The sequence below is a fragment of the Ictalurus punctatus genome, chromosome 5 (genome assembly GCF_001660625.3).
Source record: "Ictalurus punctatus breed USDA103 chromosome 5, Coco_2.0, whole genome shotgun sequence".
Taxonomy (NCBI): Eukaryota; Metazoa; Chordata; class Actinopteri; order Siluriformes; family Ictaluridae; genus Ictalurus; species Ictalurus punctatus.
Window position 1 is genome coordinate 13,188,063 of NC_030420.2, and position 24,598 is coordinate 13,212,660.

Genomic DNA, 24,598 nt, shown 5'->3' on the forward strand with positions numbered 1-24,598 from the left:
TCAAGCTGGATAGTATACAGCGCACCCCCGAGAGTCTGCTGGAGCTTCTGGAGCTCCTTTTTAAAAATATCGGCGATGTCCTTCCTCAGTAAAGCCAGCAACTCAAGCCTGAGTGCGGTGAAGTCAGGGTCACCGCTCGGCGATGTGGATTCAGGGGGAGAAGGAGGCTTGCTCGTGGCGCACACACTTGGCCTCAGTCGTTTCTGAATGCTACCACGGGTTTTCGTATTCTTTCCAGACATTTTAACGTACCACAAAGTTAAAATTGAAAACAAGGAAACAGAGTAGAATAAGTCAAAATATATTATATGACCGAAAAGCGCAAATTAATTACAATTTTAATCGAAATCAGCAGGAGCCTCCAACTTCGTGTCCTACTCCATCGAATTCCGAATCCAAAATCAACTCTTTTGTCCATAATTTCTATTTTTCTTTTCTCGGTAAGTGGCGGTTTGATGACAAGAGTTTGCTGAGTCAGTGTTAGCTGCGGAGTATATGGCATGGAGACATCTCCACAGTATAACGGATGAGCCTAGAGAGAAATGCACGTTAAATTAAACATCAGTATGACTTTTTGTAATTAATACTTTTATTGATTCACAAGTTAACCCAAAAAAATACAAACAACATATATAATGAATCAAACTATTTTAACATAAATCCTCACTATAACCCCTCCCCCTACCAACCTCCCACCCCACCCTGGTCACCCCACGAACACCCCTGTGGTCAATAGAATATAAACTCACATATCCAAAAAAATAAAAATAAATAAAAATACACACAATTTAAAAAAAAAAAAAAAAAAATACAATAATCAAGTATAATCTAAACTCTAAATTATACTCTCCACTGCCCCTCCTCGATAGTCCCCCAAAGACGCCAAATAACTGCTCCATTTCTTCCTGAAGGAATTCCCAACTCCAATCCTTCTGCTCGACCCCTCCTCAAAGGCAGCCACCCTCCCCATCTCCATACTCCACTCTGGAAACGAGGGCGCTCCATCTGATTTCCATCCCCTTAAAATAACCTGTCTACCAATCATCACACTGGTCAAAACCCAATCTTTTTTGTACCTATCCAATTTTGTGACCTCCCCATCTCCCAAAATACAGAGTCTGGGACAGAACGAGATCTGAGTGTTCAACACCTCACATACAAAGCTCTGCACCTTCCACCAAAATTCTTGGATCTTACGACACCCCCAAAAAACATGGGTAGTGTCTCCATCTTCTGAATGGCATCGCCAGCAGGTGGGTGTGTCTTTAAGACCGAGCCTATACAATTTAGAGGGGGTCCAATAGAACTGATGTAAAATCTTAAATTGTATAAGGTGCACCCTTGCGTCTCTATATGCAGTTTTTATATTTTTTAAAATCCTAGCCCACTCTCCCTCCCCCAATTCCAAATTTAAATCTTTCTCCCATAATCTCTTGAGAGTGGTCGAGACTCCGTCCCCTAGACTCTGAATCAGTAAGGAGTAATACACTGATGCTTCATGCCCTCTTCCAAAAGCAGAAATCACCTCTCCCAGAGTATCTGCTGCTTTAGGGGGGTGCATGCTACTCCCAAAAATAGTACAGAGCAAGTGGCGTAGTTGAAGATACCTAAAAAACTGAGATCTGGGGATCCCAAAATGTTGAACCAATTTTTCAAAAGATATCATCACACCACTCTCATAAAGATCACCGAGTGTATTAACCCACCTCGTGATCCACTCTGACCAACAAAAAGTGGACTTATTAATATGTAGTTTGGGGTTTAGCCATAGGCTCGAGGCAACATTGAGATAAATATCAGAATCAAATACTCCGGACACTCTTGTCCACACTGAGTGCAGATGTGAAATAACGGGGTGTGATTTAACTACTCTGGTTAGATTAATGGAAAGGCTTGCAGTGGCAAAATAGGGGCAAGAACTTCTTGTTCAATGCAGAACCAGGGAGGGGCTCTCTCAGGTGGAAGTGACCAATGAGCCAAATGTCTGAGACCAAACGCATAATAATAAAACAGAATCTTGTGTAGGCCTAGCCCACCCTTGTCAACCGGCCTATGTAACTTATTGCAATTTAACCTGGGACGCTTACCATTCCAAATAAAAGACTTTGCTATGCTCTCAAATTGCTTGAAATAAGAAAGAGGGACATCTATAGGGAGAGATTGTAGCAGGTAATTGAATTTTGAAATACAACTTATTTTAATAACATTAACCTTCCCGATCATAGATAAATGTAAAGAAGACCTGTCTACATCACTCGAAAACCTTTTTATTAACGGGTCAACATTAACACTAACTAAATCGGACAATTTTTTTGGAAATATAGTACCCAAATACTTAATGCCCTGTTTGGGCCACTGGAAGGCACCAGGCTGAAAGGCCGTTACAGGACAGTACGCTGTCAGAGCCAAAGCTTCGGATTTAGACCAGTTGACTTTGTATCCTGAGAATTTGGAAAAGGAATTAATAATTCTGTGGAGGCAAGGCATAGATCTAGTAGGGTCAGAGACGAATAATAAAATATCATCTGCATAAAGCAAAAGCTTATGCGCCACACCTCCCGCCACAACCCCTGGAAAATCATTCTCCTTTCTTATCGCAGCTGCTAATGGTTCCAGGGCAAGACAGAACAATAATGGGGAAAGAGGGCAACCCTGCCGGGTGCCCCTATCTAGGGTAAAATAATCTGAAATTAGTCCATTTGTTTGTACTGCCGCTACCGGGTGTCTATAAAGTAGCTTAATCCAACCAATGAAAGTATTCCCGAACCCATACACCTCTAAAATCTTAAAAAGATAATCCCATTCTACCATATCAAACGCCTTTTCGGTGTCAAGTGAGATGGCAGCAACCGGAGACTGATCATTTGCTACTGACCACATGATATCAATGAGACGTCTAATGTTATCAGAAGAGCTACGGCCCCGAATAAACCCCACCTGATCTATATGTATAAGAGATGTCATAACTTTACTTAATCAGTTAGCCAGAATTTTCGACAAGATCTTTACATCTAACTGGATCAGGGAAATTGGACGATAACTTTTACACTCACTTTGATCTTTGTCTTTTTTAAGAATCAGACTGATCCGGGCTTGTGTCATGGTTGGAGGAAGCTTTCCATTCTTTAATGATTCTGTATAAACTTCTAACAGAAGTGGAGCCAGTTCTGTAGCATAAGATTTCAAAAACTCAGCGGCAAAGCCATCTGGCCCTGGAGACTTGCCTATAGACAGGGCCTTAATTACCTCGCCAAGCTCCTCCAGGGTTATCTCAGAATCAAGAGCATTTTTTTGCTCCGTCGTCAATTTCGGGAGTTCTAATGGTTCCACAAAGTTTCTAATATCTTCATCAGTAGATGAAGACATTGAACTATAGAGATCAAAATAAAATTCTTTAAAAGCATTATTAATTCAATGGCCGAGGTAAAAACTTCGCCACTAACAGACTTCACTGCGGGAATGGTAGAAAGGGCCTCCCTCTGTTTTATATATCTAGCCAAAAGTTTTCCTGCTTTGTCCCCCGACTCAAAATATGACTGCCTTGCCCTGAATAACCAAAACTCCACTTTCCTCGACAAAATAGTATTACATCTATATTTCAATCTGGTCAACTCTCTGAGACCATCAGACGACATTCGGCGCTTCAGCTCTGCCTCTGCAATTTTAATATGTCCTTCCAACTCCACGAGTTATTGTGCTTTGGATTTTTTAATGAATGAGGCATACTGTATGATCCGACCCCTAAGAACCGCCTTAAGTGCCTCCCACGCCACGCCCACAGAGGATACTGAGGACCAGTTGGTCTCCATATAAACATCAAGTTCAGTCTTTAACATTTGTCGGAAATCAGGATTTTGTAAAAGAGATACATTAAAGCGCCAACTAAATGATTTCTTCTTCTCCGTTTGTGGCCCCATCTCTAAACTCACCAGGGCGTGATCTGAGACTAGAATGCTTCCGATTGAACATTCAGCAACAGATGAAATGAGTGATTTGGATATAAAAAAAAAAAAATCTATTTTAGAATAAATCTTATGGACTGAAGAAAAAAATGTATAGTCCCTACCAGATGGGTTCAAATGTCTCCAAATATCTGCAAGACCAAGATTTTTACACATCCTGTGAAGCGTCACTGTTGCTCTAGGGGGCTTACACACTTTTGCAACACTATGATCAAGGACTGAGTCCATCAAAAGATTAAAGTCTCCTCCCAATATTATATCATGTGGGGTGCCAGCAGATTGCAACATCCCTTCAAGATCTATAAAAAAGCCCTGATCATCAGCATTGGGTGCATAAATATTAGCCAAAATAGCACTTTGCCCCTGAATTTCTGCTAAAACAATAATTACTCTCCCTAATTTATCTTTAAACTGTTTGAGACATTTGAATTGTAGATGCTTATTTACCAATATAATGACTCCTCTGCTCTTATTTCAGCCAGCACTAAAGAAAACTTGGCCACCCCATATCTTCCCAAATTTTTCAGCCTCCTGCTGGGAAAGATGCGAAACACAGAAGAAGAAACACAATATCATATTTCTTACGCTTAAGAAAAGTAATGACCTTCCTTCTTTTTATGGGGTGTCCTAACCCTTTCACATTCCACATGGAGAGGGATAGTACACTCATATTAACATCTGACATTTTGATATAACATAAAAAATTAATTGTGTGTCAAAAACAAAATTATGAAGACCACAATTCAACATTGATGCAACAATAAAACCCCAAGCTTCCCCCCGAACAAAACAATCAGAAAAAAGAAAAACATGCGCATCAACCCCGCGCATGACAGCGCCAACCGGTGCCAATCCCCCTAAACTCAGAGTCCATGTACGCCTACGAGAGCCCCCGCGACAACTCTGCCATCGGATTGCATGATTCTGAGGCAAAATTACATAACATATTTTCTAAAATAAAATACACCCCAACCAATAAGCAGAGTAAACACAAATAATGTATAGACTAATTCACAGAACTGCCTCAGAGGTGTTCCTTCACAAAACAAAGCAAATTCCAGCCCATATAGAGCCGTTCAGTTTCCTCGGACAGACAAACGAATAATCAGCGAGCTGGCTGTTATGAAAGAATGACGTCATTATTCCAAAGTCACGTGGAAGTACTCCACAAATCGGACTTCAGCCAACAGGAGGCACAAGCGCAAGGAGCGAGCAGAGACATCTGCCACTGTCCTGAAGCAGTGTTATTCAACAAAAGAAGCCCTGCCGCTAGGCGGAGCCAGCACAAAAAGAAACAAAACCGCATCCCGGTTCCTCTGATGGTCAAGAGCCAATTCAATCGGAGGCCGCATAATTTTGCGGTCATCTGTAGTATCTATTATTAATCTGGGCTGGAACTTCATTGTAAAAGTGATCTTCCGTCCATGCCAAAGTTTCTTTAAGGAAGTGATATTTCACAAAACAAAACAACCTCTAGCCGTTCGGCGGCGCCAACGCAAAAAAAAAAAAAAAAACGGCGCCCATTTTCCTCCGAAATCCAGAGTGCGCACAGCGAGTCGACCCACTCACAAGAGAAACATCCAATGGATTATTCACCCATTGATTCAATAAAAGACATTGCCTGATTGGAACACGTAAATATTTTGCTGCCGTCTTTGGTGTTTATTCTCAGTCTGGCCGGAAACATCAGTGCAAACGTGATCTTACGTTGGTGCAAGACTTTCTTGCATTCCTTGAACCGATCGCGTTTCTCTCTTGTCGAGTTCGCAAAGTCCGGGAACAAGAAAATATTGTGATTCTTCCAAGAGAGCTTTCCTTTGCTCCACGCCTGGTGCAACACGAGATCTTTATCGGATGATCTCAGAAACCTGGCTAGGATTGGTCACGGCCTGTCTCCCTCGCCAGATCTCTGAGCCGAGACTCTGTGGGCCCGCACGAGTTCTAATTTGTGGCCTGTTATGTCGAGCAGACTCGGGAAAAGCTCGTCCAGAAATTTCACCATATCTCTGCCTTTTTCATGCTCAGGAACTCCAATATTTTGTGTATATATATATATATATATATATATATATATATATATATATATATATATATATATATATATATATATATATATATATTATATGCAAATTATTCCTTCGGCTTCGATTTTCCAAATCTTCCAACCTTTCAAATATTTTTTCCAAGTCTTTCTTGGTCGCGGGCGGATTAGCGCATTATAATGCCCTTTCCGAAGACTCAAGATACTCGATTCGTTTCTCAGCATCCGCCACTCTTGTAACTAACTCAGAGAATTTTATTTCTATCGCAGTAATCGAACGTCGTATTACAGCGAGATCTTCCAAGTCAGCAACAACCTTCGTCAACATCCCCGACATGTTGGACAGTTGGCGCTGGATTTCTTCTCCCGCTGCACCACCCAAAACGAGTCAGCGGTCCACAGGCTTGTTCAGGCTTCCATCTTGAACACGTAAGTGTCTTTTAATGTCTCCAGAGCTCGAGAATTTTAACTTCTTTGCTATGTTTACCTCAAACAGCAAAAGTGTAACTGGGTATACCGAATTTCACCAGATTATATCATGAAAATAATTAGAAAAATTAGCATAGTGCACAGAACTGTCTTTCACACGTCTGCCCTTCGCATGGCGTCACGTGACTCTCACATATCAGTATGATTTAACTTCCACAAATATTTGGATAATGTAGTGTAATAGTACACATTTATCTAAGTAAAGTTAACATAGTTAACCTTAACATTAAAATGAGCAGCCATGTAAAGTGGCTAATGCTAGGCTGCTACCTACATGTTTTAAATAATAAGACATGTTCGATGTCAATGAATGATAGACGAAAGTTTGCCTGCAGAGTTTGCAGGCAATCTTTTTGGGGTCATCCTTTATCCTTTCAAAATGATCCCACACTTTTGATTTTCTTATTCACAAATTTATTAGCAGGTGGATCAGCCAGGCCAGCCATGTTAGTGAAATTTCTGTCACTGACTGTGTGACTTCGCCACTTCCTGTGGAATTGTTTTTCTTGTTGACCAAGCCTTTTCTAGTTAACTGAAGCTTAGTCGACTATTAGGGGCGGCCCTAGTTTTTTCACAGGGGAGCGCCCTCATGCGTGACCGGCATCTGAAGCTTGTGTAAAATCATGCCTATTTATAGACCTGCCATGATCAGGTGACGTGGGAATTAAGTGCATCGTGTGATATATATATATATATATATATATATATATATATATATATATATATATATATATATATATATAAAATATGGCACCTGTGAACCACACCGTCAGCCTTATTATCTTCAGCAAGAGTGCATGTCGGTTATTTGCGTAAATAAACAAAAAGACGCTTCATTTCCTCTCTATCTTTTCTCAAAATCTCTGGACTTTTCTATCTCTTTAAAAAAAGAGAAGAAAAAAGAAAGGAATGAGTGAGAAAGAAAAATGAGTGAGAGAATTCAGGAATTATGTTATGCCTTGCTCCCGTATCATCACGGGGAGTAGTGCACACTTTCTGTGTGAAGTGTCTAGGGGTTGGAGCATGTGATGGCAGCCCTCGATATGTCTGACTACACATTGTAATGCCTACATTAGGCAGCTCCGCTTGCGACTCGCTCTCTTCTCGGAAGCCGAAGCGGGTTGGGTTTCAGAGGCTCGCGGATCTAGGATGGCCGCTGCCGACGCAGCTAGCCGTCTCAGATCTGGGGGATCTCTTATGGATCCGGTAGAGAAGCCGGAGACGAGCGCTGCTCTGTCTCTTCCTCTGTCTTCCTGGTCAGGCTCTCTGCTGGATTTTGGACCTCATGTCGCGACTCCTCCTTCCACTATGAAAAAAAAAAACCACACACCCAAAAATAACTCCGAGGTGCTAAAATCTCTTTGCTAAAAACTAAGAGCAGCATATAAAGAGCTGCTTGAAGTGATTACTAAGACTGGATGAGCTTTTTTCTCCCCAGTGAAAGTAAATCCCTCACACTACAGAAAACTCCCCTTTCTTCCAGAAGTGCATGACAAAATATCAGGCTTCTGAGGGAAAACAATGCCATAAGCCATGTTTATAATACCCCACGATCTGGGATTATTCGGCCATTGTGGGGCATGAACGGCATGGCTATTTATCTATGATGAAGGTGGAGGAGGCTACCTCTCTCCATCGATGGCAGGTAATTTAGGGGGGCCAGCTTTGCCATCCATATCAACGTGTAAGGCCACTGTGGCATTGCTGGGCAAGGCCTAGTCAGCAGTAGTCTTGCTTGTTGGTCAGTGCAGACAATGACAGTGTTGCAGGCCTACCAAGCAGACCTGCTGAGTGAGTTCGACATATGGCATTCAGCCAGTTCCTTCCCTGTTGTGTCGAGTTCACCCGGGTATCCAGGAGTGGAGCCCAGGCCAGGGCTAGTGCGAGGGAGACACAGAAGGCAAGTATGGCAGCCCTGTAACCCCCGCAGACAGCTAGGAGAACCGGGCAGCCACAGTCGCGGCCTGCTACTAGGCCTGATCTGAGAATGATCATAAAGGCCAAGCAGACAAAGAGGAGCGGTCCTGACGGGCCGTGAAGGGATGTATCAGGGGACAGGAGGTTGTTAGGGCAGTTAGCCCCTAGTGCTACTGTAGGGCCTCCTCTAGCCAAGGCTGTCCCAAGTTTTCAGTGTTCTCTGGTCAACAAGCTCTCACAGGGCAATAAAAATGTAATGCTTTCCCTCCAATAGAATGTGGAATAGTTAATGTCACTTAATTTAACTTCACTAAAAGACTGTCTGGCAGCGTGGAAACTACTGCCAAATGTGTCTTCATAGGTTCTGTCTACCGTAGAAAAGGGTTACCAGGTCCAGTTTAGAGCTCGACACCCCCCCTGGTTCAGAGTTGTGCTCACCACATTAGTCAGCACAGACCAGAGCCCGACATTAGCACAGGAAGTAAGATCCCTCTTGGACAAAGGGGCCATAGAACATGTACCCCTTTCCCTGAGGAAGGGAGGTTTTTACAGCCATTAATTCCTGGTCTGCAAAAAATAGAGGAGTATGCGTCCAATTTTAGATCTGCGTCATCTGAACTGTACTCTTCGGACATACAGGTTCAAGATTTTGACGCCCAAACTTATCTTTCCACAGATTCAGTTTGAGGACTGGTTTGTGACGATAGATCTAAAAGGTGCATATTTCCACATAGAAATATTGCTAGCTTTATCCCCTCGCACCTTCACAAAGTGCATGGATGTCATTCTGACTCCATTGTGACTCCAGGGTATCTGTGTACTAAACTACCTGGATGATTGGTTAATTCTAGCACAATCCAGGGAACTGGCTGTTCAACATCGAGATGTTGTTCTCGTCCACATGAAGAGCTTGGGGCTCAGGTTGAACCTCAGAAAAGTATGCTTTCTCCAGTGCAGTAGAGAACTTTTCTACGATGAGGGTGTTTCTATCCCCAACATGCGTATGGTCAATCCTGTCAACATTGAGCAAGATAAAGCTGGCTCTTGGCATCCCCTCCAGTCTCTATGGGAGACTATTGGAGCTATGTCATGCCATTGGGCCTATTGCAAAGGAGACAGTTTCAGTGGTGGCTGAGAAGTTGGGGGTTTTGTCCAAGGACGAAATCTCTGAGAGTAATCAGTGTCATGCGGCGATGCCAACATGCTCTGAGAATTTGAGTGTCCTCGGTTTCTAGCCTTGGGTCACACTCTAGGGGTGTCTCCTTAGTGCAAGACGGTAATAATGGACACCTCCCTCACGGGCTGGAGCACGGTCTTAGACCACTGTCCAACTCATGGTCTCTGGAGCGGCCCTCATCTGGAGCGGCATATAAATTGCCTAGAAATGTGGGCTATATTTCCAATTTCAGAAGCATTGAAATTCCTTCTTCCTCAATTGAGAGGTCACCATGTGTTTACAGACAACACAGCGATGGTCTTGTATATTGACCACCAGGGAGGATTATGTCCGCGCCCCCTCTTCAGGCTGGCGCAACTAATTCTTCTCTGGGCAGAGGGAAAGTTTTGTCAGTGAGTGCAATGTACATTCTGGGCAACTGGAATGTGGGGGCAGACATCCTGTTGAGGCAGGGTCTGAGGCACAGGGATTGGTGGCTCCATCCACAAGTGGTGGAGTCCATATGGCAGAGGTCTGGCCAAGTCGGACTGCATGTGTTCACCTCTGAGGAGACAACACACAGCCCTCTGTGGTTTGCCCTCATTCCTCCCGCACAATGAGGGCTGGGCGCCATGGTGCACATGAAGTCAGATCTGTACAATTTTCCCACGATCGCTCTGCTCCCACAAGTTCTAGCGAGAGTTAGCCAAGACAGTCTATGTCTGCTGCTAGTAGCACCTTATTGGCCAGCTCCAATATGGTTCTCAGAGATAATATCCCTGCTAGATGGCGCTCCTTGGGAGATTCCCATCCACAGGGAACCACTGTAGACCCAGTGAACTGAGCAATAGCTACAGTCCTGGAGTTCTTACAACAACGTTTCTCAGTGGCTTGGGCTCCTTCTACAATCAGGGTTTACGTGGTCACCATTTCGACCAGCCATGACCCTGTTGATGCACCCTCTGTGGGGCAACATCCTTCCTCTAACTTCAAGGTTTAAGGCAGCTGAGGCCCATCTGCAGACCGCACCTTCTGTGGTCCTGCAAGATCTGTCACGGGCCCCATTTGAGCCCTTAGAGTCAGCCTCTGAGAAGCTTCTGACTCTAAAGGTAGCTCTTCTGCTGGCCCTGACATCTCTCAAGCGAGTAAGAGATCTACAAGCTCTCTCAGTGACCCCTCCCTGCCTTGACTTTGCCCCTAGATTAGCCAAGGCCTTTCTGTATCCTAGGCTGGATTATATTCCTAAAGTGCCTACATCTGCTGCCCACCCTGTGGTGTTGCAGACTTTCTGCCCTCCTCTGTTCCTCACACTGGAAAAAGAAGTAAGGGCTCTCTGTACTTACGTCCACCGATCCGGCTAGTGGCATAAGTCGGAGCAGCTGCTGGTCTGCTTGCCAGTGACAGTAGAGGTGATGCTGTGTCAAAGCAGCACATCTCTAATTGGATAGTGGAATCAATCTCTATCCCTTATGAGGCGCGCGGTCTTGCTATGCTTCTGGACATAAGGGCTCATTCCACTAGAGGGGTCGCCTCCTCGAAGGCTTTGTCCAAAGGGGTTTCCTTACAGGATGTTCGTGCTGCTGCAGGGTGGTCTACACCACAGCCTGGATATTCATTCCGCCCCGGGCTCGAGTGTCTTGTAGTGACCCTCGGGCTTGGGTCTTTTTTGAACAGGCCATTCCCTCGGTATGATGGCATGGGTATTCTTGTTCCCATAGTGTTATGCTAAACGCAATGTGGTGTTCCCTTTGAAAGGGAACATCTGGGTTACACATGTAACCCTGTTCCCTGAGAAGGGAACGATATGCTGCGTAGCTTTGTCATACCGGGGTAGGCCTGTGAATTGTGCCTTTGCTTCAGATAATAAAGGCTGACGGCACGGTTAACAGGTGCGATATATATATCACATGACACGCTTAATTGCCACATCACCTGATCATATAAATAGAGGCATAATTTTACAAAAGCTTCAGATGCCAGTCGCTCCCCATAGTGTTATGCTAAACGGAACGTCTCATTCCCTTCTCAGGGAACAGGGTTACATGCGTAACCCAAACATTTTCCCAAGGATTTTTTTTTAAAAGTTTCAGAGGCTTTTGGGGCCCTTATCATGCTCATAAACTCGTGAAATTTGGCACATACATCAGAGTCATCGGCCATTAGGCCCACGCAAAGAGTAGCACATGGGCATCATGGGGTGGCTCTGTAGCACCCCCTTTTACACTGTACAAAACCTTGGGGTATAAATCTTACATACGGGTTCGTATTTGTATGAAACTCAGTAAACATATTGTTCTTCTCGACTCGAACAACTTTTGCATTGACATCATTAGCTCCACCCAACAGGAAGTTGGCCATTTAGGATTTAATTTTTTTTTTTTTTTTTTTTTTAAATTGCAGGCTCTGCATTTTTAAATACTCCTCCTAGGCGATTCATGTGATTGTCACCAAACATGTTAAAAATTATGCCAAGACATTGAAGATGCTAAATTTCTAAGGGATTTTTGATATCTCAAATGGTTTCGCCATGGTGAGGCAATAAAGTTATGGCACAAAAGGGAAACACGTATCTTTTGCATGCAATGAATGATTTTAGATGTAACTTGAGCTATATGTTTGGTCACAGGAGCTGATCACGTGGATGTGACGACTGTGAGTCACGGTCATATCGCCACCAACTGGCAGCAGGAAGTGACTCACTTAAAACAGACTTTTAAATAGTCTTCTTATGTGCATCCATATCGCTTCAAACTTGCTCAGAATAATGTCAAGACATGACTGATCTAAAATTGTTAAATGATTTTTTTTATATGTTAAATAGTGTTGCCATGGTAACGCATGAAACAAATACTATTTTCTGATGTTTTTGAGGCTCTTAGCATGCTTTAAATTTCATGAAATTCTGCACACACATCAGAGTTGTCAGCCGTTAGGAGTAGGCAAAAGCTAAGAGATGGACATAGAGGAGGGGCTCTCTAGCACCCCCTTTTGACTAAAGTGGTGGGGTCGGTTTTACCTACAGTCACCAAACTCAATAAATACATTGTTCTCATCAAGCTGGACAACTTTCAAAATGACAGTTATTAGCTCCACCAAACGAGAAGTTTTAAAGGAAGTGTCTCATATCTTCTGCAGGCAATGAGTGATATAGATCAAACATGTTTGTTTACAAGGGCTGATCACATGGATGTGACCTCTGTGAGTCATGGTCATAGCGCCACCAACTGGCAGCAGGAATTGTCACTTAAAACAGACTTTTAAATAGGCTTCTTTTATTTATCAGAATCATTTCAAACTTGGTCAAAATATTGTTGAGATATAGCTAATTTCAAAAGGAGTCTTGATATCTTGAGTGTTGCTGTGGTAACACATCAAACTTTAATACTATTTTTTTTTGTAATTTCGGGTGTTTTACACTACAGCACTCGCTTCACTATGCATTGTTTTCATACATCCACCAGGCGGCGATGGCACTGGACTGCTTGGGCCCATCATCGCTGCTTGCAGCTATATTTAAGGCCAGAGCACCGGAGGTGCTAAAGCCCTATTGTTTTTGAAATGTTTTTTCACAATTATTATTATTATTATTATTAGTAGTAGTAGTAGTAGTAGTAGTAGTAGTTATTCTGAACACATTCACCCATTTTTTAGCCATTTGTCATGTGAGAATACTTGGCATGCACATCTGGCCTGCGTAAAATAAAAAAAGTATGTGTTTAGGCTTGGGTGTGGTCAAGGAGCTCTACAGCGCCAGCAAACGCAGTAAGTGGTAGGGATGAAATTGTCGGAGGTCCGCAAGATTTGGTATGGTTATTGTTTACGTAGTTTTATCTGATTCCACCCAACAGGAAGTCAGCCATGTTCAAGTTCAAGTGGATTTATTGTCATTTCAACCATATACAGCTGGTACAATACACAGTGAAAAGAAACAACGTTGCTCCAGGACCATGGTCCTACATAGAACAACACACTAACCACATGAGACGACACAGAAGATCTACACATTCTACACAAAGTGCCCATGAAAACATGTGCAAACAACACAGGCCAGTACAATACTACTAACACAGGCCAGTACAATACTACTAAAACAGGATGATAGGCACGGTAAGTGGCAGTGTAGCACTGACCAGTACACAGTTTTAGTGTGGAAGTGTCCGATATAACAGGTCGGGCAAAAGAAAGCTGCCAAAGAGAAACAATATAATTTAAAAATGGTATAAATGTGAACATAACATGCTATGACTTAGTCTTCAGCAGAGTAGCTTATACCAAATATGGACATAGCAGTTATTGTGGCAGCAGCTAGGTAACGTGTATAATAGTGACAATACATTAAATACTATATTTTTATAAATACAGTAGCAGTAAAAATGCAACAGAGTCAATGCAGAAATCTGCAAATATTGCAATGGGAGTGCAGGACTCAATGCAGGAATGTGCTAATATTGCAATGGGAGTGGGATGGTGTTAAGTTCAGAGAATGTGTGTGCGTGGATTTGTGTCAGTCCAGTCTCTGAGTATTGAGGAGTCTGATGGCTTGGGGGGAAAAGCTGTTACACAGTCTGGCCGTGAGGGCCCGAATGCTTCAGAACCTTTTTCCAGATGGCAGGAGGATGAAGAGTGTGTGTGAAGGGTGTGTGGGGTAATCCACAATGCTGGTGGCTTTGCGGATGCAGTGTGTGGTGTAAATGTCTATGATGGAGGGAAGAAAGACCCCCATTGATCTTCTCAGCTGTCCTCACTATCCGCTGCAGGGTCTTGCGATCCAATGAGGTGCAAGCTCCGAACCAGACAGTGATGCAGCTGCTCAGGATTCTCTTAATAGTTCCTCTGTAGAATTTTATGAGGATGAGAGGCGAGAGATGGGCTTTCCTCAGCCTTCGCAGAAAGTTGAAACGCTGCTGGGCTTTCTTGGTTATGGAGCTGGTGTTGAAGGACCAGGTGAGGTTCTCTGTCAGGTGAACACCAAGGAATTTGGTGCTTTTGATGATCTCCGTGCTCTCCTGAAGTAAACAACAATCTCTCTTGTCCACATTCAGAGACAGGTTGTTGGCTCTGCACCAGTCCATTAGCTGCTGCACCTCCTCTCTGTATGCTGACTTGTTGTTCTTGCTGATGAGACCCACCATGGTCATGTCATCGGTGAACTTGATGATGTGATTGGAGCCATGCATTGCTGCACAGTCATGAGTCAGCAGAGTTAACAGCAATGAACTGAGCACACAGCCCTGAGAGGCCCCCGTGCTCAGTGTGGTGGTGCTGGAGATGCTATTCCCAATCCAGACTGAGGTCTCCAAGTCAGGAAGTCCAGGATCCAGTTGCAGATGACAGTGTTCAGTCCCAGTACATTCAGCTTTCCAATCAGGTGCTGAGGAATGATTGTGTTTAATGCTGAACTGAAGTCTATGAAAAGCATTCGAAGGTAGGAGTCCTTCTTGTCCAAATGCGTGAGGGCCAGATGTAGGGTGGTGGCGATGGCATCATCTCTTGAGTGGTTGGGGCGACACGCTAACTGCAGCGCGTCCAGTGAGGGAAGCAGCAGGGTCTTGATGTGCCTCATGACGAGCCACTCAAAGCACTTCATGATGATGAATGTGAGTGCAACAGGACAGAAGTCATTGAGGCAGGACACTGAAGACTTCTTTGGCACGGGGACAATGGTGGCAGTCTTGAAGCATGTTGGAATGATTGTGCTGCTCAGGAAGATGTTGAAGTTATCAGTGAAAACAACTGCTAGCTGGTCTGCACATCCTCCAAGCACTCTGCCAGGAATGTAGTCTGGTCCAGCAGCCTTCCGTGGGTTGACTCTGTGTAGAGTTTTCATCACATCAGTCGTGGTTAGACAGCACCTGGTCATTGGGAGGAGGGGTGGTCTTCCTCATGGCCAACTCATTCTGTGCCTCAAACCGAGTGTAAAATTTGTTCAGCACATCTGGAAGGGAGGCATCACTGTCACAGGTGGATGATGTCCTGTAATTGCTGATGTCCTGAATGCCCTGCCACATGCGTTGCGTATCGCTGCTATCCATGAAGTGACTGTGGATTTTCTGGGCGTGTGCGCACTTTGCCTCTCTGATGGCCTGGGATAGTTTGGCCCTTGCTGTTCTTAGAGCCACCTTCTCACCTGCCCTGAAGGCAGAGTCTCAGGTCCTCAGCAGTGCATGCACCTCCGATTATAAGGACAGTGGTGAATTCCCATGGTAAATAAAATTGTCTGCATCTAACAGTCACAAACTTGACCAATGAGTTTGAGCAGTAACTAGAAGCTAGCATCAAGTTCTTGCACCATTCCATGTTGGTGTAAACACAAAAGCCACCACCATGAGCCTTACCGCACAGAGCTGCGTTTCTGTTGGAATGAAATGAGGAGAGCCCGTCTAACTGAATGGCAGCCTCTGGAACTCGGTCGCTGAGACACATCTCCATGAAAACAAAGATGAAACAGTTTCTAAACTCACACCATGTTGCCTGCTGGAGGCGGATGTAGTTCAGTTTATTGTCCAGAGAGCAGACATTGGAGAGCAGGATGGACAGGCGAGCCGGCCAGCTAGGGTTTGCTTTTAGCCTATCATGGACCCCTGTCCTAATTCCACACTTCCGATTCCTTGCACACCGCTTTTGATGTCCCTTACCACGGCCACCAGCATAAGACAATGCTGAGGATTGGAGGCCTGGTTTCTGCAGCAAGCCGAGATCGCACAGCTTCTCCAACAGATCATTATGCAGGTTGGTTGTTGCATGATTTCTGTATTTTAACAGTGGTAAACATGAACACCATTTTCTCTGATGTCCATGTGCTGTAAAAAAAAAAACAGGCTACGAGACAAAAATGTCAAATTTCTCCATCTGGGGATTAATAAAGTATTATCTTATATTATCTTATTTTATCATATCTTAAAAATAGCACCTTTTTGGATTTGGAGAGGTCGCTGCGTGCTACTGCTGCACTGCCACATGGAACTCCGATAAACTTCCATGTGAAGAGTGCATATCTTTGCTGTGCATTGTGTGATTTAAATCAAAATTGAGATTTTTATTTGTTATTGGGGGCTGATCACATGGATGTGTCTTGCAGGGCACGGTCATAGCATCACCAACTGGCAGCAGTAAGTGAAAGCTTAGAGATTTCATCAGATAGACATCATATTCGGAAGCTCAAAATTACGAAACTTTTGAGTTTTTGCTGTGCAGCATTGGCGTGGCAGTCTCACAAACTTTGATGTTTCACCATGAAACAGGCAGTTGTTATAACTCAAACATACAATGTCCAATCTGTACCAAGCTTCACATATTTCATATGAATCCTGCCCTGAGGACATCTACGTGCCAATATTCCGTTACATTCATAGCACCACCTACTGGCAACCGGAAAATATGTCAAAAAAAAAAAAATGGAATGGCTTTCCCCTAGCAGAAGAGCTGCAACGTGCACCTGATTGCGAGGGCCCATTTATTGCTGCTTCCAGCTTTAATTATTATTATTATTTATTTTTATTTTTAAGACATTCACCCATTTTTAGATTAAATTAAAATTTTCATTTGTTATTGTGGACTGATCACATGGATGTGACTATTGTGGGGCATGGGCATAGTGCCACTAACTGGCAGCAGGAAGTGTGGCACTAGTGCTCATATCTTTAATGTGCATTGTGTGATTTAGATCAAAATTGAGAATTTTATTTGTTATTGTTATCTGCTATTGTTATTGGTCATAGTGCCACCAACTGGTAGCAAGAAGTGTGGCCAATTTTACATACTTTGGAATATCACTCCCATTTTTACCTGAATTGGTTCAAACTTAGAATAATGTGAAGACACTCACACACTCAACTGTCTACACAAATCAATATTAGTACCATGCTTTAAAACTGAGACGTTTGCCAGGTCGCTCTGTTAATGACATGCCTTACGTCCCCCTGTGACAGGGGGACCCCTCGTTTGACTTATTTTTAAGACATGGCAAACCCATAGTACATTTTGCTTATAATATTAAAACTCTGTTCATAGCAGTTTTTTAAATTAGTTTTATGCAGACAAAAAAAGCATAGTTTTGCATTGTTTATTGTACAGAAATAAAAAGTCTTTTTAGTCATCATTTTGCTTAATCAAAATTTTGTTCATAATATTCTAAGAATTAAATGGAGTCCTGAATCATGAAGCCAGTCTTGTGTATTTAATCAAATTGTGACAGGAGTGTAGCATTACATTCCTATAATATTACATTAATACAGTGGTGTTTGAATGTTCGTGAACCCTTTAGAATGTCCTATATTTCTGCCTAAAATATAAAACCTAAAACATACAAGTCCTTGGTCATTTATTTATTCAGGAAAATTAGCCAATATTACATATCTGTGAATGGAAAAAGTATGTAAATCTTTGTTTCAGTATCTGGTGTGACCCCCTTGTGCAGCAATAACTGCAACTAAATGATTCCGGTAACTGTTGATCAGTCTTGCACAGCAGCTTGGAGGAATTTTAGCCCATTCCTCAGTACACAACAGCTACAGCTCTGGGGTGTTGGTGGGTTTCCTCACATGAACTATTGCTTCAGGTCTTTCCACAGCATTTCTATTGGATTAAGGTCAGGACTTTGACTTGACCATTCCAGAACATTAAATTTATTCTTCTTTAACCATTCTTTGGTAGAATGACTTGTGTGCTTAGGGTCATCACTTTCTCTTGAGATTCATTTCACAGACATTTTCCTTTAGAATTTGCTGATATATAATTGAAAATTCATTGTTCCATCAATTATGGCGAGCCATCCATGTAGAGAGCATTCAACAATATATGGAAAAAAAAAAACAAGTTTCATTCATCCATTTGGACTACATATAAAACCCATCTGTATAATTTGTAAGTGGATTTAAACAGCTTGGAACAGACACACTTCTGCAAAATTCCTCCATAGGATCTCAAAAAGCCTAAAATCCATCTGCATTTAACAAGGAACCATAAATCCAAAATGCATCTGAATGGATTCCATCAACAGGTTCAACACATAAGAGCAGTATACCCACAACATATCCCAATATACACAGATAGATCTAAATCTGGAAATGAAGTGGCAGCAGCTTTTGAAACAAATCAACTGTGTCAGGGTAAATGCATCCCTGACCAAAGTTCAGTTTTCACTGCAGAGGCAAACGCTCTACTACTGGCACTGAAGTTTATTGAGACTGCTCCACAAAAGCATTTTTTAATAATAACTGATTCAAAATCATGTCTCTTGAAGCAAAGAGTTTTAATATTATTTCTGATGGGTACCTGGACACTCATGAATCTCTGGTAATGATTAAGCAGACAGAGCTGCCAGACAAACACTGGCTACTGAACCAGTAAAATGCCCTATAACTTCCACAGATCTGAAACGAACTCTGAATGCATATATCAAAAACAAATCGCAGTCAGACTGGGATCAACATCTAATCAACAAATTACAAAAAATAAAATTTGTTGGTACAAGATATGTGTTCCCTTTTAATAACTGCTGGGATCAAGTCATTTACACACGATGCCGGATAGGACATATAAGACTCGCACACCAATTTTTACTAATAGGAGAAAATCCACCAAAGTGCTCATAACCCACTAGTTGTCAGAGCCCACTATCCATTAAGCATATTTTTCTGGACTATCATACCGCTACACATTTGAGGAAACTGTATTATTCAGTTGATACTTTTGAAATGGTTTTAAATCAAGTGAATCCAAATTTAGTTTTAAAGTTTTTAGGAAAAATTAATCTTAAACACCTTACTTAACTCTAACTTAAATAACTAAACCCAGCTCCGGCCATGAACATAGCCATAGAAGCTGGCATGGCAAAAAGAAATGAATGAAAGAAAGAAAGTAAAATAATGTTACAAAGCATTCTTTTTTGATCTACAGTTAAATAAAAGTTAAACTGGAAAATGAAATGGTAGGCTTTACAAATGCATCTATTTCTGTACATTGCTTGATCTAAGTATTCTACATAAAGAATAAAAATCACAAACATGACACTTGTGAATAAAACTATATATATATATATATATATATATATATATATATATATATATATATATATATATATATATATATATATATATATATATATATATATATTAGTGGTCTTGAATATCTCTGCAGCTTATCAAAAATATAAATGGGGTGTCCATCAACTTAAAGCATGCTGACGGAGTTAAAATTTAAATTAGCATTTTTGTATTTAGTTCTGTTTCTGAATAAATAAGCATTCTGTCATCAAATCACATCTGTTTTTATTTGAGGGTCAAAAGCTGTACTAAATGACAAAGAACCTAAAAATCACAAACATGACACTTGTTAATAAAATAATTTTATATTTGCAATTTATTAGATCCTTAAAATAACAAGACAGATTAATAGTGGGGAAAAAATAACTTAATAATTGTTGGAATTATACGAATGAATGACAATAACTTGCTAATAGTCCATCACCTGAATCTTTCTAATTGGCATGGGCCTCCAGTTAGTGTTGTTCACGCCCCCAATGGCCACCTATGTCTGCATGGATAAATACAGATGACCCGTCTGTAAACGCAACACAAAATGACCAAGATCAGCAAAGTGCATTCACAAGACATCAGGACGATGAGGGCTGCTGGAAGTTCCCCGAGAAATACACCAGCATCTAAGATCCGTTGGAGTAAAGACTACATTGAGCACAATTAGAAGACATTACAAAGAACGAAGACCATACATGCTTAAACCCCGCAAGATAAATATGTAAGTTATATCTTACCAATTCATACAATATATGATATGGTATTAAAAAGTAAAATAAAATAAAGCAGTGGTGTTATAATGTTGGTGATGACATGTTTATTTTCTTCCCTTGGTTTTTAATGATTTTATTATAGCCATTGATAACATCACCAGCCAGAATGATGAACTGACTTTAGCTTCTGTGAAAAAAGCAGCTGTGGCATGAAAATGGAGTAGACATCAGTGAGCAATCTATTCGGAGGATCAGGCAAAGCATGGGTTGGAAGTACATGAAAACCCAACACTGTCCCATGATCAGAGACAAAAACAGAGAGATATGTCTCCAGCAAGCGCAAAAATGGATCAACAAGGAGACACTTCACAAAGTCATCTTCACCAATGAAACAACAGTGGCTTGGGAGCGCTTTGCCACCATGTCATTCCATAAGACAGGGAGATGTGTCTTTAAACCAAAGTCAAAACACCCACTGAAAGTTCATGTGTGGGGAGCAATATCAAGACTAGGACCGGGGCTTCTTGCAATGTTCAAAGGGATAATGGATCGTTCTTTCTTTGAGGATGCTATTATAAAAGAAACAGCAGCCCCATATATTAGGTATAACTTTGGAGAATACCACCATTTTGTTTTGTTTTTTTCAGGAAAATGACCCTAAGCACACTGCTGCAAGAAGAGTCATTGCTGTAAAGGGTATAAACCGGGTTAAGACTCCCGCTGAATCCCCGGATATGAATCCAATCGAGATGGTTTGGCATGCTATAAAGGACTACATTTGGAAGAAGGCTAAACTGACAACAAAGTCTGACTTGGTTGCTGCCATAAATAAATTCTGGTTTGAGGAACTGACAGAAACGGTATGCAGTTGTTTAAAGTTCTTCCAGGCGTGGTTGAGCGTCAAGGCGGACACATTGGCATGTAGCAGATCATTTCCAAACTTTCAATAACTTTACCTTGTACATTATGTATCCTGTTTAGATTTGCTAAAAAAACAAAAGTGACAACAACAATTTGGGATTGTAGTTTATTCCTACAGTAAACTTTAAGTACACAGACCTAATCCATTTGTGTTATTCCATACAATAGCTTTGCTGATGGTAATATAATTCTAAAATGTCAAAAAAAAAAAAAAAACTTTGAATAAGCGTGTTTCAAAACTTTTGACAGGTAATGTATTTAAAAAAAACTTGATTTAACTTTACCTTTATTAAATAAACTTAGTTTCTTTTAGTTAATTTTAATAAAAGAGAATCATGGTGCAGTGAACCATGAAGCACTGAGATTGGCATAATGGATGATCCCTACACTCTCAAACTACTTAAATATTATATACCTTAATATTTTGCAATATTTTGCAATAAAAAGTGTGTGGACTTCTGTGTTTACTTTAATAAATTTTTTTATTTTTTTTTTATTTTTTTATTTATTTTATTTATTTTTAATAATAATAAAACTAGGAAAAGAAATCTAATCTAAGAAAAGGACAAAAGTTTCCATTGGTAAGAAAGGAGAAGATGGAATTCATTCAATGTCACCTCAAGGAACTTTCTACAGTGAAAAACAAACAAACAAACGCTCATTTGAAATACACTAAACTGAGGTGGGGATCAAACCCCAGTCATTGGTGTAGTACACGTGCATGTTACTGCTACACTATCCTAGCACGCATGAAGGTGCTATGTTGAGTTAAATAATATAGTTATTGTACCTGTACTACGAGACTCAATCACACTCACTTTATATACTTAAATCTTGTAATTAGAAACTTGTTTAATTTAGGTTCATCATAAGTTTTGATGAGAAACGTAATATAACGATTCAACCACACATTCCATTTTTATTGTACAATGTTCAGCTACAGTATGTTTTTCCATGCGCACCAGGTGGTTATTGTGTGAAGCACAACAAATGAATTTAAATTCCTATAACCGTTTTTGCAGAATTCCACGTGATTGCACATGACGAATCATGTGAAACTGTGTGAAAAAACGTGCATTCTTAAAGTCCACATCTGTAGGTCCCTATATACTCGGAGCAAAAGTCTGGCCTTTATTGACAATGTCAGATCAGACTTGTTCACAGTGCACATTAAACTCCACCAGTGCTGCCCTTTCTCACTGATTCTGTTCATAATTTTCAAGGACAGAATCTCTAGGTGCAGCCAATGAGTGGAGGGTGTCCGGTTTGGTGTCATCAGGATTGCATCTTTGTTATTCGAAGATGATGTGGTCCTGTTTGCTTCATCAAGCAGTGACCTCTACTCCAGCATGCTCTGGGGCGGTTTGTAGCTGAATGTGAAGCAGCCGTGATGATGGTCAGTACCTACAAATGAGGCCATGGTTCTTAGATGGAAAAGGGTGGGTTGTTTCCTTCAGGTTGGGAATGAGACACTGCCTCAAGCAGAGGAGTTTAAGTATCTCGGGATCTTGTTCAAGAGTGAGGGTAGAATGGAGCGAGAGATTGACAGATGGATTGGTGCAGAATCAGCAATCATGTGGATATTGTACAGGTCTGTCATGGTGAAGTTGAGTTAAAAAGTGAAGCTATAAATTTACTGGTCAATCTATGTCCTAACCCTCACCTAAGGCCACAAGCTCTGAATAGTGACTGAAAGACTGAGGTTGCAGATACAAATGGCAGAATCAAGGTTCCTTCACAGGGTGGCTTGGCTCAGCCTTAGAGATAGGTTGAGGAGCTCGGACATTCATGGGAGCTCAAAGTAGAGTTGCTGCTCCTCTGTGTCAAAAGTTGAGGTGGTTCAGGCATCCATCTAGGGTGCCTCTGGGACGGCTCCCTAGGGCAGACCAAGGACTGGATGGCCCCATTTACACTAGTGCATTTTCGTTTTAAAACACATAACACTTTCTATAGTTACACCTGTTGTCTTCACTACTCAGGCATTTTTGACCCTCAAAAATGGAGACTTTTGTAAATGCTAAAGACCCCATTTTCCAGGCTCGTGAGAACAAACAAGACTTTTGAAAATGAAGGTGCGGCTGCCCACATTCGCTCCCTGATTGGGTCGTCTGGATCATTGTGTATCCTTCCCTAATTCGTCAAGTCCCTATCATGTGACCATTATGCTACCTTGATCATATACACAGCAACATGTAGACCGAAACCGCAAGCTTTGCTGGCTTTGTTGTCATTATTAGCAGCCATTGTGCAGTTAAATTCTGTATTTTATAATACTGCAGCTGTCTACATGCGCAAGAGGCAAGCTATGATTAGAGCAATCGGCAACAAATCTCATTTCAAGCAGCGAAAGCCCTACATGGAATGCCAGTTTGTTGTGCCTGCCGGTGACTAGCATTGTTGTGCCTGCCAGTGACTAGCAATCAACTTCCTGTTTACACTTGTATGCGCATGCCCATTGTGCATGAATGGTCATGAGACATGCGTATTCGGTCGTGTAGTGTGGACGAAGATCGTTTCTGAAACACAGCAGAAACGCCAGTGTGGACGAGGATCATTTTCATTTTTTTTTTTTATACGAAAACACACTAGTATAAACAGGGAGTGCTTGGATATCTCTGTTTAGGAGCTGGAGGAGGTGGCTAGAAAGAGGGCGGTCTGGGTATCTCTGCTTAGACTGATGCCCCCATAACCTGGATCCAGATAAGCGGAAGAAAATGGATGTATTGATGGATGGATGGATGGATGGATGATAAATTGGTGTAAACCAAATTTTCCAATAGCCTTTTCAAATCCTTGGTCAAATACAGACTACACCATCTGGCATGAGCAAAATCATAATAGGGCTGTTCTAGACTTGCATTATTAGTCCCATCTGCTATCCATGTATCCATGTGGTGAACATACTTCTTTTTGTTTATTGGTGCTATTAAATGCCATTAAGGTCTGACAGACTGTACTATGGATTTTATGGCTGTGATTTACAGAATATTTTTTTTGTAGGGTTGCCAATGTCTAAGTTTAATAGTCTAGGTTTTAAAATTTGTGTAAACCTCTGGGCTAACAACTTTACCAGAGGCTAAATGGAGTCAGGCATTGTCCTATAAAACATATACTACATCTGGTTACTGACAGTCTGCTCTTTTTAAGAAAGGTATGTTCATATGAACCTTGCCCTGTGAACTATACCATGATCAAACAAATTTCAGAGGACATGGTGGAGATAACATCATGGTTTGGGGCTGCTTTGGCCTGGACAGCTTGCACTCATTGAGGGAATAGTGAATTCAAAATCGCATAAAGAACTTTTAGAGGAGAATGTGAGGGTAGTGCTCCACCTTAATGAATGCAAGAGAAGAGGAAGAAAG

General features: G+C 41.7%; 1 pseudogene; it reads right to left on the reverse strand.

Moving 5' to 3' along the window:
* LOC108265171 (uncharacterized) overlaps positions 1–15,597 on the reverse strand; it is a 75,640-nt pseudogene extending 60,043 nt beyond the window's left edge.
* Between the last annotated feature and the right edge of the window lie 9,001 nt (positions 15,598–24,598).